Source organism: Leptopilina heterotoma, unplaced genomic scaffold (genome assembly GCF_015476425.1).
Source record: "Leptopilina heterotoma isolate Lh14 unplaced genomic scaffold, ASM1547642v1 Lhet_68, whole genome shotgun sequence".
NCBI lineage: Eukaryota > Metazoa > Arthropoda > Insecta > Hymenoptera > Figitidae > Leptopilina > Leptopilina heterotoma.
Window position 1 is genome coordinate 3,979,242 of NW_025111157.1, and position 16,650 is coordinate 3,995,891.

The following is a 16,650-nucleotide window of genomic DNA, read 5'->3' on the forward strand; positions in this document are numbered from 1 at the left end:
GGTATTTTACTCAAAGTAATAAAGAGAGCAAAATTCAAAAAGGAATCTCGAAAAAAAACGTGATGTCTATAGTAACTTTATAGTTTTACGTACAATATAATTTTACATACTTGCTTGCTTGAGTTTATATATCAAAAGGAAAAAAAAATTATTTTATACTCTAGAAATATGAATCAGAAGATAAAATTTTCAATTACAGAGAAATTTTTTTGCAATCATATTTTGCGAAAAAAAAGTGATTTTTCATAATTGAGATGAGTTGTTAGGTTCTTTTCTTTTTCTTTTTTTTTTTTTTTTTTTTTGACGGGTAATTATTTGAAAAAGTAACCGCAGTCTATAATATAATTAGCAACCAACACAGGTCTGTCGTATACTGTTACAGGAAATATTTACTTTATTTGTTACTTTTTTAAATACACGTCATTAAAGTTCTTTTGTTGAACTCGAGTTTCCTAGAATAACTTTATAATGTTAGATATTAATTATATTTACTTCTGTGTACTTTCAGTCGTATGTATATGTAGAGAGAGAAAGAGAGATGACAAAAGAAAATCAAAAATTTCTTGTCCTAGAAAATATTATGATAATAAACTCGTAAACTTTCTCCTCAAGTTGAAAAATGTAATCATCGTGATCATATATACATATATAATTAACCTACATAATTTTCTTCTATTTAGTTTCGAGAATTTCAAATCGGCAAATATGAAATTTAGTCTAAATTGATTTTTGCGGTTTTTGAAAATATAAATTTGTGAAAAAGTTGTGGTCCATTTTTTTGGATTTGATTGTGTGAAATTTTATTGAAAATCAGGTAAAAAATGAGAGTTGAAATATTAATTAGTGACATTCGGTAATTAATGATCTGGAATCAAAGTAGTGACTGATTCAAAACGATGCTTAATTATGACGATCGTTAGTGTTTTATCTATAAAATGATTTATATATTGTAAATTATATTTATAAAAAAACTACAAATTATATTTACTCATAAAAAAATTATAAGTTATTTTCATAAAAATATTTATAAATTATATCCTATATAAATTATTTATAAATAATATGAAATAATAAATAATAATAAATAATAATAAAAAATAGTAATAAATATATGACTAATTAAAATACTCTCTAAATTTGAGAATTAGTAAAAAATTAAAAATTAAAAAATTAGTAAAAATGTTTGAATTAGTTACTGACTTTTTGCTTTTGAATTAGTAAATTTTACTAATAAACACTCATTTCAACTAATTTATTATTGAATTTTACTAATTCAATAAGCAAAAAGTCAGTCACTAATTCAAATTAGTTAATATTTTTACTGACTTTTTGCTTTTCAATTAGTAAATTTAACTAATAAATTAGTAGAAATTACTATTTATTAATTAGTAAAATTTACAAATTCAAAAGCAAAAAGTCAGTAAAAAGTAGAAAAAATATTTACTACTTTGAATTAGTTCTTTATGCTTTTGAATTAGTAAATTTTACTAATAAATTAGAGTAAATTACTATTTATTAGTAAAACTATTTGCTATTCACTAATTCAAAAGCAAAAAATCAGTAAAAATTAGAAAAATATTTACTAATTTGAATTAGTGCTTTTTGCTTTTGAATTTGTAAATTTTACTAATAAATTAGTAAAAATTAATATTTATTGGTAAAATTTCCTAATTTTTTTTTTTTTTGAATGAGTAAATTTTAGTAATAAATTAGGCACTAGAAATTACTATTTATTAGTAAAATTTACTAATTTGAAAACAAAAGGTCAGTAACAATTAGAAAAATATTTACTAATTTCAATTAGTGACTGACTTTTAGCTTTTGAATTAGTAAATTTTAGTAATAAATAAATAGTCATTTCTATTAATTTATTAGTAAAATTTTCTAATTCAAATTAGTAAATGTTTTTACTAATTTTTACTGATTTTTTGCTTTTGAACTGACTTTTTTGTCTTAACAAAAAGTTAATCTATAATTAAAATTAGTAAATTTGACTAATAAATCTGTAGAAATTACTATTTATTAGTAAAATTTACTAATTTAAAAGCAAAAAGTAAGTTACTAATTCAAATTAGTAAATATTTTAACTAATTTAAATTTAGAGAGTAGAAAAATTTACTAATTCAAAAGCAAAAGGGCAGTAAAAATTAGTAAAAATATTTAGTTAGTCAGTCACTAATTCAAATTAGTAAACATTTTGGCTAATTCAAATTTAGAGAGTAGATAATATTTAATAAATAAAAATTATTCTATACTAAAAAATTCATATAATGCTACTTCTTTAAAATTAATTGCAAAATGAAAAGTTAATTAGCAAAATTTTACGATCACACGCTTATTTAGAGTTTCAGAAAGCAATTAAACATTATCGAATGTACAAACTCATTTAAATTCTGTCAGATTACGCCGTGTAATTAATCAGAAGTTGTTATTAGTAATTTCGAAATTAGAGTAACTTGAATACATGGCCATATATATATGTGTTTAAAGGAAACTTCACGAGCAGAAACAGAGGAAACTGCATCAGAATTTTGTTTATAAAGCGGAACCTTGTAGACAAATTAGAATTAGTTTCCATACATATATAATAACAAAAATAATAATATTTACAATGTTTCATATTGCTGTTTTCAAAATTAATTTTTCTCCTGCAATTATTTTAATTGTGTTGGTTTTGTTTTAATTAACACTGGGATTACAGTTGGTCCTCTTATTTACTTAATTTCTTTTTTCTTTTTATATGCCCTTATATTAATGAAATTTCCTAAAACACTCTTGGAACTTGGAAATTTTTTTTACTAGATTTGAAATATGTTTTACTATTTTCAAAGTGTAAAATCGAAACTGTTTGGAATTTCTGTCTCAACTTGTACTATTTCCAGAATAAATTTTACTAACTTAAAAGTATATTTTACTTTTAATCATTTTTATTAAAATTTACTCTGGAAATATCGAATTTTAATAGCAAATTTTACTATTTTTAGAGGAAATTTTACGAATTTTTATTGAAATTTACTTGGGATATACATATATTAAAAAAGTATACATATATGTATAATATAAATATTACATAAAATATAAAGATAAAAAAGTAATGTTATAACAAAAAGTTTGATTTAAAATTTAGAAAAAATATTCACTACGAACAAAAATAGAAAAATATCAATAATTAACAAAAAAAAAAAATTGAACAAACGAGTCTGATTTAAAAAAGCTGCAATTAAGAGAAAAAGTTAAAAAAAAAAAGATTTAAAATGAACTGCATACGCTAAAAGACAATTATTTTTTTACTTAATTTGAAAAATCCCCTTTTTGAATTGAATCCTCTTTTTAAAAATAAAAATCCTCTTTTTTTGCCTACACTGTCAAATCATTATTAATTGAAGTACAAAAATAATTTTAGATGATTTATTGATTTTGTTCAATTATATCTGTTTATAAACTTAATTCCGAAATATAGAAAATAACTACTGCTGTGATTTAAAAATTTTATTTGTCTGAATATTTATAGTAAATTCAAAAATATATTCTGTTCTTGTTTATGAAGCTGAAGTCTGCAACGTTTTTAAAACTGAAAATAAAAAAATAATGAGAAGATATTTATTGTCTTTTTGCTTAAAAATTTAATTTTTCGTAGGTAACTATTCTCAAAAAGTAGTTAATTTCCAAAAAAAATTGTGCATATCAAAATTTGGAATCAGTGACATTTTGGCTCAATTAATTAGTAAATTAATTAATTAATTAGTAAATTTTAGTAATAAATTAGTAGAAATTACTATTTGTTAGTAAAGTTTACTATAATTCAAAAGCAAAACGGGAATCATTAATTAAAATTAGTAAACACTTTTACTAATTCAAAATTAGAGAGTGGCAAAGATTTTTAAATTCAATATAAAAAAAAATTGTTTTAATAATAATTAGCTGCGCGATAAATGTGAATTTTTATTTTTAACACAAGTTTTTATAACTTTGGCGAATTTGGGCCATTTTTGGTTTTAAATAATAAAATGGTAATGTGAATTATTAAAGTAATATTATGAAGCACAGGTGATGCTGTTTCATTATTTCATTCAAAATACACACCATATCCACTTAATTAGTGCAACCACTGGGGGATGTACCTATATCTCTCCTCTCTCTCTCTCTTTCTCTCTGGTTTAAATTTATTCAAATATGAATTGATTTATTCATCAGCTTAAATACTCTGAAATAGGTTTCTCTCCTTTTTTCTCCGTTTTGTCTCTCTTTGTGAATTGTTTATAGAGTAAATGAATATTTTAAAACTATATATATATATATATATATATATATATATATATATAACGTCCCCTTCGGCACAATATACATTTATAATTAATTTAGTCTCGTAACTAGATATTAAATTTATTAAACTATCGTAGCATTGAAGATTAAATTTTCATTTCATTATTTTCAAATAATTTCTCCTTTCTATTTATTTATTTTTTATCTTTGCGGTTTATAAAATAGAAAAGAAGTAAATGCATATATAATTTCCATTTTTAGCGGATATCTTTTATATGCAACTTTTCCTTTTGTTTTGTTTTTCCTCTTTTTTTGTCTGTAATTTTTAGTCGTAAATAATGTACTACTTTTCCTTTATGAAGAAGCAATATTTTTTGCATAATTTTTTTTATGTATGTATATATAAAAACTGTATGAAATGGTTCTCTTGAAATTTAAGAGAATATTGCTTTATTGAAACTATTATTATTATTATTGTTATAATTTTTATTATTATTATTATTACAAAAAATAATATAAGTACTGTCTGTGTTTGAATCGGTAAAAGTGTTTACTAATTTGTTTTAGTGCCTCACTTGCTGCATTTGAATTTAGTAAATTTTATTAATACATTAGTAGAAATTACTATTTATTAGTCAAATTTTGCAAATTCAAAAGCAAAAATTCAGTCATTAATTCAAACTAGAAAATATTTTTACTGATTTTTTCCTTTGAATCAGTAAATTTGATTAATACATTAGTAGAAATTATTATTTATTTATTAGTAAAGTTTACTAATTCAAAAGCAAAAATTTAGTCATTAATTCAAATTAGAAAATGATTTTACTGACTTTTTGTTTTTGAATTAGTAAATTTAACTAATAAATAGTCATTTCTAGTAATTTATTATTGAATTTGACTAATTCCATAGCAAAATTCTAATTAGTAAATATTTTAACTAATTTTTTGCTTTTGAATTAATAAATTTTACTAATAAATTAATAGTAATTTCTACTAATTTGTTAGTCAAATTTACTAATTAGAAATCAAAAAACCAGTAAAAACATTTACTTATTTGAATTAGTGTTTGATTTTTTAGCTTTTGAATTACTAAATTTTACTAATAAACAGAAATTTCTACTAAAATATAAATGAGTTTTACTAATTCAAAAGCACAAAGTCAGTTATTTATTCAAATTAGTAAATATTTTTACTGACTTTTTGCTAACTTTTTGATTTTGAATTAGTAAATTTTACTAATAAATTGTCACTTCTACAAATTTATTCCTGAATTTTACTATTTGAAAAGCAAAAAGTCAGTCACTAATTCAAATTAGTAAATATTTTTACTAATTTTTACTGACTTTTTGCTTTTGAATTAATAAATTTTACTAATAAATAAATAGTAATTTCTACTAATTTGTTAGTCAAATTTACTAATTAAAAAGTATAAAGTCAGTAAAAATATTTACTAATTTCAATTAATGACTGACTGTTTGCTTTTGATTTAGTAAATTGTACTAATAAATTCTCACTTTTACTAATTTTTTTTAATTTTACTATTTGAAAAGCAAAAATTTAGTCATTAATTCAAATCAGTAAATATTTTTACTGACTTTTTGCTTTTGTATTAGTAAATTTGACTGATAAATTTGTTGAAATGACTATTTATTAGTAAAATTTACTAATTCAAAACCAAAAAGTCAGTCACTAATTTAAATTAATAAACATTTTTATTAATTGAAATTTAGAGAGTAATATTAAATATTATTGAAATAATACTATTGAGCAATTCCACGCCAAGTGATCATAAGAATTTTCGATGATTTTAGCAATATTAAAAATACTTTCAGAATTTGTTCCTTCTTATACATGGAATAAAAGTGTATAAAAGTTTTTTTTAAATTTTCAAAATTTTTTGAGTTACCTCTTACTCAAAATTTTGGTCGGTTTTTCAAAAAATGCACATAACTTTTTTTCTTGTTAACCGATTAAGATAATTTTTTTTGGAAAATACTCATAATAAAAAGTACTTTAAAGAAAAAAATAAAATTTAATAAAAAATTTTTTTTTGCCCGAAAAAAATTTAAAAAAATTTTTTGAATTCAAATTTTGAAAAAAATATATCTTCGATTTGAAAATTTTTTTTTGGTAAATATTGTCAATTAAGTAAAGAATACTTCTTGTAAATTTAATTATGGGACAAAAATAACTTTACGAGAAAAAAAATAAAGTGTGCAGCGCGGCGTGCCGGGACTTGTGCATGTATTCACTTATGGCCGCGCAAGTTTCGTTTCAAATCACACTATAGGTCACAATTCTTTAACAAAACGCTTTTTTTTTTTCTAAATCTTCGTAATTAAATTCTCTATGGATCTCTTGAGCCTTATTTTTGAATTTTTGTTTTTAAACATTTTTTAAATAACAGTAAGTATTAAAAAAATCATAAAATCGTAAAATATATTTTTTTAGTTTTATTGATTAAGAAAATTATTTAAAAAACCTATTAAAATAATGTTTGATTGATAAAGAATAAATTAATTAAACACTTTTTAATTAATTAATTGTTGTTATTTTTTATAAACTGTATACTTAGGCCTAGAAATTACTAGTTTCTTCTCAATTGTACAATTTTTCATAAGTAATATATCTACTGATGATAAAAAAACAATTATTTATTAAAACATTGTTTAAACAATTAATTGTTGCTATTTTTTCATAAACTATTTATACTTAGGGTAAGAAATTTATATTTGTTTCTTATGTACTTTTTTCATTTTTTCATAAGTTTCATTTGGGTTAGAAATTTCTAATTTTTTCTAAACAATTAATTGAAAAATTGAAAATTATAAACTGTTTAAACAAGGGTTAAATAATAAATTTTTATTTTTTCTTTTATACTTGAATACTTTACTTATGAAAAATTGCACAATTCAGAAAAAATAGAAATTTTTAACCCTAAGTACAGTTTATGACAAAATAATAAATTTTTATTGTATAACAATTTTTAACTAAATAATTTTTTATTTTTTATCAATCAAAAATTATTTTAATAAGTTTTTTGATTAATTTTCTTAATTAATAAAACTAAAAAAATATATTTTACGATTTTATGATTTTTTTAATACTTATTGTTATTTAAAAAATGTTTAAAAACAAAAATTTAAAAATAAGGCTCGAGAGATTGATAGAGAATTTAATTACGAAGATTTTTAAAAAAAGAAAAAGCGTTTTGGTAAAGAATTGTGACCTATTAGAGTGATTTGAAACGAAACTTTCGCCGCCATAAGCACAAGTCCCGGCACGCCGCGCTGCACACTTTATTTTTTTTCGCGTAAAGTTATTTTTGTCCCATAATTAAATTTACAGGAAGTATTCTTTACTTAATTGACAATATTTACCAAAAAAAAATTTTCAAATCAAAGATATATTTTTTTCAAAATTTGAATTCAAAAAATTTTTTTAAATTTTTTTCGGGCAAAAAAAAAATTTTTATTAAATTTTATTTTTTTTCTTTAAAGTACTTCTTATTATGAGTATTTTCCAAAAAAAATTATCTTAATCGGTTAACAAGAAAAAAAGTTATGTGCATTTTTTGAAAAACCGACCAAAATTTTGAGTAAGAGGTAACTCAAAAAATTTTGAAAATTTTAAAAAAACTTTTATACACTTTTATTCCATGTATAAAAAGGAAGAAATTCTGAAAGTATTTTTAATATTGCTAAAATCATCGAAAATTCTTATGATCACTTGGCGTGGAATTGCTCTATTATAAGTAATAATAATATAAATAAAAAAAAAATAATAATAATAATAATAATAATATAAATTATACTATTATAAGTAATAATTAATAAAATAAATTAATAAATTTTAAATCTTTTAATTATCAATAAAAAGTTAATTTTCAATTTAATTAGAAATAAAAATTTAATTTTCAGTTTCTTTTTATATAAAACTGCTGGGTGAAAGTATTTTGATTAATATTAACGTTTCCCGATATTAATAAAAGCAATGTCAACTCTTGTTGATTCTTCAGATTCGACTTTATTGATCAATATTAATTACATTCATTACATAAATGTATCGCTTTGGGATTTACAATATATAGAAAAGCCATTAATCCGTAACATTAAATAATACATGTTATATATATATTTCAAAATATGTTATGAAATAAATATGTATAAATATTTTTTCTCCTTTGTTTCAGTTTCGTCGTGCGCTGAGGATAAAAATGACTCCCTGGGAATTCAAACAAAGTGAGTAGGCACTAAATATATTTGTAACTTAATTTTTAAAATTAAGTTGCACCAGGTAAAATTTGTGACTAAACTTTCGGTATATAAAATTATATCTATGTGCTTCTTTATATAAACTTTCTGCACATTAAATTAATTTGCAACTTTTTGAACTTTTTTGTACGTTAAATACAGCTTTAATTTTTTTTAACATTCAAAGTTGGATGTTTTTGGAATATTTTTTCCGAAATTAAATTATTAATATCGAATATTTGTATTTTATTATAAATATCCAATATTTTTAATAATATTTATAATATTTATTGTATTTATAATATAATTATAATTATAATTATTTATAATATTTATTTTATTATAAATAATATTAGATGTAATAATAATATTATTTAGGGAATTATTGCTCTTATAATGTGCAAAGGAGTCATAATGAAAAGTAAGCGAAGAACTTTCCGGTTAGTTTCGGTCATCGTTCTCATATCGAGAGCCTTGAGTGCGATTCGGATATATAAAGGATATAGAATGTCTGTGACACTGACATATAATCGATTTTTGAAGGCCATCATTTATCTTCTCGAGAAAAAAAAATATTCAAACGATTGAAAAAGGGTTTAGTTTTCAATTTCTTCTTTTTTCGTGTGCTCGAAACAAGTTTAATTGGTTCATTATTATTTCCACTCGCATCACCGACGAATAAAATTGAGATTCCTTTCTCCCGTCATTGGATTATTAAAAATAATAATTGAAATTCAATATAGTTTTTCTCTTTTCGTTTTGTTGTTGTTTCATAACTCTCTATGCACAACCGGATGTTGTATACGAAATCACTAAGTTTTCTTTTATTCTGTTCGGAAAGTAATAATTTTCGAAACAATCTTTCTGGAATGTCATAATTTTTACTTTGAGTCGAACTGAAAGGGAAAAATACAAACCAAATACTCAAAGAGAACTCAACTACGTTAGTAGTTGAGTTTTCTTTGAGTATTTGGTTTGTATTTTTCCGTTTCGAGTTCTTTTTTAGTATTTGGTTTGTATTTTTCGGTATCGAGTTCTCTTTGAGTATTTGGTTTGTAAATTTTTAATTTTGGTATGTTTTTTTGCTGTAATATGTTTGGTATATTTTCGGACATTTATTTTGATAAATAGAGGAATACTTGTAAGAATATTCGATGATAATTTCCTTCCGGAGTGGCGACGGATCTTTCTGATTTGCAGATACTTGCGGATATTTATAATTGGGATGAAAAATTGTTTTGTGATTTTTTTTGTCTCCCGAGATGATTTGAATAAACTTGTTTCAATTGCTAATTGGCGTAGAAGTGAATCATCTTCAGCAATGAACACGACCTCTTGACCTCTACTCTCCACTCTTTGAGAAGTGATTTTGCTTTTGACTGGAGACCAAACTCCACCGCAGTAAAGGTCTCAGGTAAACGAGCATCTGAGACTTTCGGTATTCAGGTTCTTCAACCTGTCCCACATTTCCTATAAGTACACTTCCTCATCGTGAAATGTAAATCTAAAACTAGGAATCTTCTTTCTTTCGAATAGTTGAATAGTTAAAATTCGAATTCGAATAGTTGAAAACAGTTTTCGTAAATAATTCTCAAAACCTAAAGATGTATTTTTGATTTCAAGTTTTCTGTTTAATAACAGATTTTAATTTTATAAGGAGAATAGTTTTACTTACTCTACGAGTAGATCGAAACGTTACAGATGTAAATACGCTGCTGCTGCATAGTTGACGACGTTTTCTCTACTTTATAGCTTTTCTTTTCTTCTTTTTTTTTTATTTATTATTTTCTTCCTTTTCTTTCAAGTGTCAATCTTATTTGCTCAAAGACATCTGGATCAGCTGTGAACCGTTAACACAACACCTTACTCATCAGAACACACAACACTGGTAACCCATGGCGACGCGCTTTTTCTTTAAGTTTACTTTCAATGATCCAACAAGTGAATTATTATCATTTTGGCTAAAATTCATTTTTATTTGCATGAGAGATATGTGAGAATTTAAATCACTGTTTTGCTTTTTACATTCACGGGCACTGAAGTTGTGTCCTACTGACAAACACTCGGTCTTTGAAGAAACCTTTTGCCTTTCGAATATAAGCGGCTCGAAACCGGCACATTTACTATATTTTACCCTACATGCGTGTATACCTGAAATAACTATATGTGTGATATCCCCTGTAAACTGGACACCGCACCGGCACAATGACGACGATGTGAACGCTTCCACGTTTGACGCTAAACTGACGCGAATCAACGAGCGCACCGGGTTTCAAGTCTCACATCTCTCCCTCAAGAACCTACGTACTTGTTGTTAATGTTGCTTTTCAAATTTATTATTTATGAATTTGATTCGATCAATAATTGGGGGATCGAAGTTTTCACATCTTCTGGAAAGTGCTCGAGAAATTGGTTTCAAATAATTAGAAGTGATGATGCTATTTATAAGCTTTAAGTTGATTAAATGATTAAATGCTTCGGATGTTTGATACTTGAATTTTTGCATTTGATTTGGAATTTAAATTTATCTTTGCTGCTTGTCATTCGCTCGATGATGGTTGGTTTGGTACTGATTGTTCTATGATGTAGTGATTAATAGCAATTGTTTTATCATTTAAACGCAACAAATATTCGACATCAATTTTTTGGTGTAAATTTAAAAATTGACTATTTATTAGTAAAATTTACTAATCATAAAGTCATTTCTACTAGTTTATTAGTTTTTGCTTTTGAATTAGTAAATTTGACTAATAAATATGTAGTAATTTCTACTAAGTAATTTATTAGTTTTTGCTTTTGAATTATAGTAAATTTTACTAGTAAATAGTAATTTTTACTAATTTATTAGCTTTTGCTTTTGAATTAGTAAATTTTTCTAAAAAATAGTCATTTATACTAAATTATTAGTAAAATTAACTAATTCCAAAGCAAAAAGTTCGTCACTAATTCCAATTAGAAAATATTTTTACTGACTTTTTGTTTTTGAATTAGTAAATTTTACTAATAAATTGTCACTTCTACTAATTTTTTTGTGAATTTTACTATTTGCAAAGCAAAAAATCAGTCACTAATTCAAATTAGTAAATATTTTTTATGACTTTTTCCTTTGAATCAGTAAATTTGACTAATAAATTAGTAGAAATTATTTTTTATTTATTAGTAAAATTTAATAATTCAAAAGCAAAAATTTAGTCATTAGTTCAAATTAGAAAATATTTTTACTGACTTTTTGTTTTTGAATTAGTAAATTTGACTAATTAATAGTTATTTCTAGTAATTTATTATTGAATTTTACTAATTCCAAAGCAAAAATTCAGTTAGGTACTATTTCTAATTAGTAAATATTTTTACTAATTTTTACTGACTTTTTGCTTTTGTATTAAATTATTAATACATTTTACAAATAAATAAATAGTAATTTCTACTAAGTTGTTAGTCAAATTTACTAATTCAAAAGCAAAAAGCCAGGAAAAATATTTACTAAATTGAATTAGTAATTGACTTCTTGCTTTTGAATTAATAAATTTGACTAATAAATAATAATTTCTACTAATTTATTAGTTTTTGCTTTTTACTTAGTAAATTTTACTAACAAATAAGTAGTAAAATTTACTAATTCAAAGCAAAAAGAGTAGGAATCAGTCAAAATATTTCCTAATTTGAACCAGTGACTGATTTTTTGCTTTTGAATTTGTATATTTTACTAACAAATAAATAGTTATTTCTACTAATTTTTTAGTCAAATTTCCTAATTCAAAAGCAAAAAACTAGTAAAAATTAGTAAAAATATTTACTAACTTTAATTAGTGACTGACTTTTTGCTTTTTAATTAGTAAATTTTACTAACAAATAAACAGTAATTTCTACTAATTTATTAGTAAAATTTATTAATTCAAAGCAAGAAGAGTAAAAATTAGTAAAAATATTTCCTAATTTGAAGTAGTGGCCGGTTTTTTTGCTTTTGAATTTGTATATTTTACTAATAAATAAATAGTTATTTCTACTAATTTATTAGTCAAAGTTACTAATTTAAAAGCAAAAAATCAGTAAATACTAAAAATTAGTAAAAAAATATTTACTAATTTGAATTAGTAACTGATTTTTTTTGTTTTGAATCAGTAAATTATTAGTAGAAATGGCTATTTATTAATCAAATTTTCTAATTAAAAAGCAAAACTGCCGATTTTTTATTATGACATTTTTTATGCTGACAAAATTTTCATTTAAACGAAACAAATATTGGACATCAGTTTTTTGGTGTAAATTTAAAAATTAACTAATCAGACATCAAGAAAATTATCATTTATCAATTTTTAATTTCTTAACAAACTTTTTCTGTCGTTTATTTATTGTTACGAATCCTAAATGAAAATTTTATCTTTTTATAAATTCTGTCGAATGAATAATAAAAAATAAATGAAAATTCTGACAAATGAAGATTCGATGAGATGGAAATTTTGTAATTTAACAATTTGGCTCAATCGAAATTCTGTTGAGTGAGAAATCTGATAAATTAGACTTCGATTAAATCAGAATTGTTTTAAATGAAAATTGCAACGAATAAAAATTTGGAAAAATAAAGCTTGGAATAAATTGTGTTTTTTTGCAAAAAAATTCGGGTTAATTTAAATTTAATTGAATTAATAGGTTTTTAATTAGTAGTTAATTAGTTATTATATTAATTAATTACTATTCTAGTTATTAATTATTAAATTAATTAATTTCACTGATTTCTAGTAAAATGATTTTTATAAATCTTTTGGTGGGCGACTTCTTTTAGTAACTTTTTCACTAATTCAGATTTTGAGAGTGATTTTTACATCAAACGATTATGAATTTTTCCTTTTACTTCGTGATTTTTTGCTGCTAGTTTAATAATTTTGATTTTTTGCTTCGTTCATTTAACTTCAACGATAATATTAGAAAATTTATGTTAATAATAATAATAGAAGTTTATGTTAATAGTACGATTAGTAATTTATGTTAATATTAACTTTAGCATTTTATGTTAATATTAAGATTGGAAATTTAGATTTGGATTTTCGAATTAATTAGAGAATTAAAACTTAGAAATGAAGTAATTTTGAAAATGAAGAGTAAAGTGATGCAATCTGTTACATGGAAGTCAAAAGGTCGGTTCTACCGCATTCCTTATTCTTTCCTTCTGCATCATTTGTCTCTTCTTTTTAGTTCTCTTTTATTCTCGAAACATCCTTTCTTTTGCCAACTTATAACCTCCACGTTCTAAGTATGAATTTCTTTTATATACATTTTTGGATTATACGACTTCCGTTGCGGGTTCTTTGGGAATAATAAAATCCAAACAATTTATGAATTAGGAATTTTTATTTATTTCAGCAATTTTATATCGATGAAAAGTTAATCATGAATCTCTACAATAGAAAAACTAAAAATTTCGCTAATTTTATAGTAAATTTTGTAGTATAATTCCAGTAAAAAATTAGTTAAAATTTTTACTAATTCGAATAAATCTTCACTATAATTTAGATTTATTAATAGAAATATTTTTTCTTAGTTTTTTTAGAGTTTAGAGAGTTAGAATTAGAGATTTAATAATAATATTAATAGAAATAATTAATGCAAGAGCAGATATTTGTTTTTGAGATTGGATAAAACATCAAGTTGAGAATAATAATGAATTTGGTAATTTAAAAATTTACATTTGAGAATTTAATAATGTTTCAATTCATCAAGGTTAGATTACTCTGCGGTTAACTGAATACTTCAATGTCTTAGCCTTCACTACAATGACAGATTATTATAACAAGAGTAGATACCTTATAAGCGTAGATTTTAACAGATTTAGTGACCTTTCACTGTAAAAAAATTGCAGGAGTCCTGAATTCTCTAGAAGGGGAAAATGTTATTTAAATTTTAGAAAATAATAAAATTATTAATTATACTTTCATCGAACGATCAATTTGATTCAGATAATTACAGAAACTTTCGGTACAAACGTTATTAAATATATTATTACTTTTTTTAAAGTTATTTAAATTTATTGTTTGTTATAAAAATCCCAAAACAGAAAATTTTCCCCATTTTATTGATTCTAAAAAATTGAGATTATTTATTCAGTCATGAATTTATTAGAACAGCTTTTTGTGGTGATCGAATTTGATTGTTCGACTTTGACTGCATAAAAAATTGTTGAAAGTTTAAAAATATTTTATAAAATTTATAAATAACGTTTTTTATTTCATATATTTGCTTTCTTTGTTAAATTACAAAATTTCCATCGCATCGAATTTTCATTTTTTTTTTATTCCTTAGACAGAATATTTAAAATGACAAAATTTTCATTTAGGATTCGTAACAATAAATAAATGACAGAAAAAGTTTGTCAAGAATTTAAAAATTTATGAATAAGAATTTTTTTGATGTCTGATTGGTTAATTTTTAAATTTACACCAAAAAATTAATGTCGAATATTTGTTTCGTTTTAATGAAAATTTCGTCGGCATAAAAGATGAAATAATAAAAAATTGTCAGTTTTGATTTTTAATTAGTAAATTTGATTAATAAATAGCCATTTCTACTAATAATTTACTAATTTAAAAAAGAATCAGTTACTAATTCAAACTAGTAAATATTTTTACTAATTTTTACAGACTTTTTGCTTTTGAATTAGTAACTTTGACTAATAAATTAGTAGAAATTAATATTTATTTATTAGTCAAATTTAGTAATTCAAAAGCAAACAGTCAGTCAATATTGAAAATTAGGAAATTTTTTACTAATTTTCACTCTTCTTGCTTTGAATTAATAAATTTTACTAATAAATTAGTAGAAATTACTGTTTATTTGTTAGTAAAATTTACTAATTAAAAAGCAAAAAGTCAGTCACTAATTAAAGTTAGTAAATATTTTTACTAATTTTTACTGGTTTTTTGCTTTTGAATTAGGAAATTTGACTAACAAATTAGTAGAAATTTCTATTCATTTATTAGAAAAATTTACTACTTCAAAAGAAAAAAGGAGATAAAAATTAGTAACAATATTTACTAATTTGAATTAGTCACTGACTTTTTATTAGTAAACTTAACTAATAAATTAGTATAAATTACTATTTATTAGTCAAATTTACTAATTCGAAAGTAAAAATTAATAAAAATATTTACTAATTTGAATTATTGATTGACTTTTTGTTTTTGAATTAGTAAATTTTACTAATAAATTAATAGAAATTAGTATTTATTTATTAGTAAAATTTATTAATTCAAAAGCAAAAAGTCAGTAAATATTAGTAAAAATATTTACTAATTAGAAATAGTAACTGACTTTTTGCTTTGGAATTAGTATTTAATAATAAATTACTAGAAATGATTATTTATTAGTCAAATTTACTAATTCGAAAACAGAAAGTCAGTAAAAATATTTTCTAATTTGAATTAATGACTGACCTTTTGCTTTTTAATTAGTAAATTTGACTAACAAATTATTAAAAATTACTATTTATTTCGAAAACAAAAAGTCAGTAAAAATATTTTCTAATTTGAATGAATTACTGACTTTATGCTTTTGAATTAGTAAATTTAAATAATAAACTAGTAGAAATTACTATTTATTATTATTAGTAAAATTTACTAATTCAATAGCAAACAGTCAATAATTCAAATTAATAAATATTTTTACTAATTTTTACTGACTTTTCGCTTTGTAATTAATAAATTTGACAAATAAATTATTAAAAATTATTATTTATTTATTAGTAAAATTTAGTAATTTAAAAGCAAAAGTCAGTCACTAATTCAAATTAGTAAACATTTTTACTGATTCAAATTTGGAGAGAGGGTCAGGAAAAAAGTCGAAAAGTTTGTCTGGAAATCAGGGAAAGGTCAGGGAAATTAAAAATTAAATTTTTGTCGCGATCCTGTAAAACTATTAAATTATTTATTAAACTAATTCTATTTTTAGATCCTCTTTAATTTAGTTTTGAGCTGGATTTATTTTTCTCGAAAAATATCAAAAATATCCTGAAGCTTGAAAGAGTTTTTGATAAGATTTTTCGAGTAGGATAATTAGATGTAAAACAGAAATTGCAAGTTGAATGCATTTCATTCTCTCTTTCTTTCCTGATGTAATTAGGTAATTCATAAGGAAAGTAAATAAA

At 22.4% G+C, this 16,650-nt stretch overlaps 1 protein-coding gene and 1 long non-coding RNA gene across 2 annotated transcripts in view; one reads left to right on the top strand and one right to left on the bottom strand.

Moving 5' to 3' along the window:
- LOC122510404 overlaps positions 1 to 8,689 on the top strand; it is a 74,948-nt gene extending 66,259 nt beyond the window's left edge. The window contains exon 3 of the long non-coding RNA XR_006302440.1: positions 8,456 to 8,689. This is a non-coding gene — a long non-coding RNA (uncharacterized LOC122510404). The remainder of the gene's footprint in view (positions 1 to 8,455) is intronic.
- The window catches only part of LOC122510401, a 72,029-nt gene extending 61,704 nt beyond the window's left edge, over positions 1 to 10,325 (bottom strand). The window contains exon 1 of the mRNA XM_043625020.1: positions 10,192 to 10,325. The gene's annotated coding sequence lies outside the window, so the exon portion shown is untranslated. The remainder of the gene's footprint in view (positions 1 to 10,191) is intronic.
- Positions 10,326 to 16,650: the final 6,325 nt, after the last annotated feature.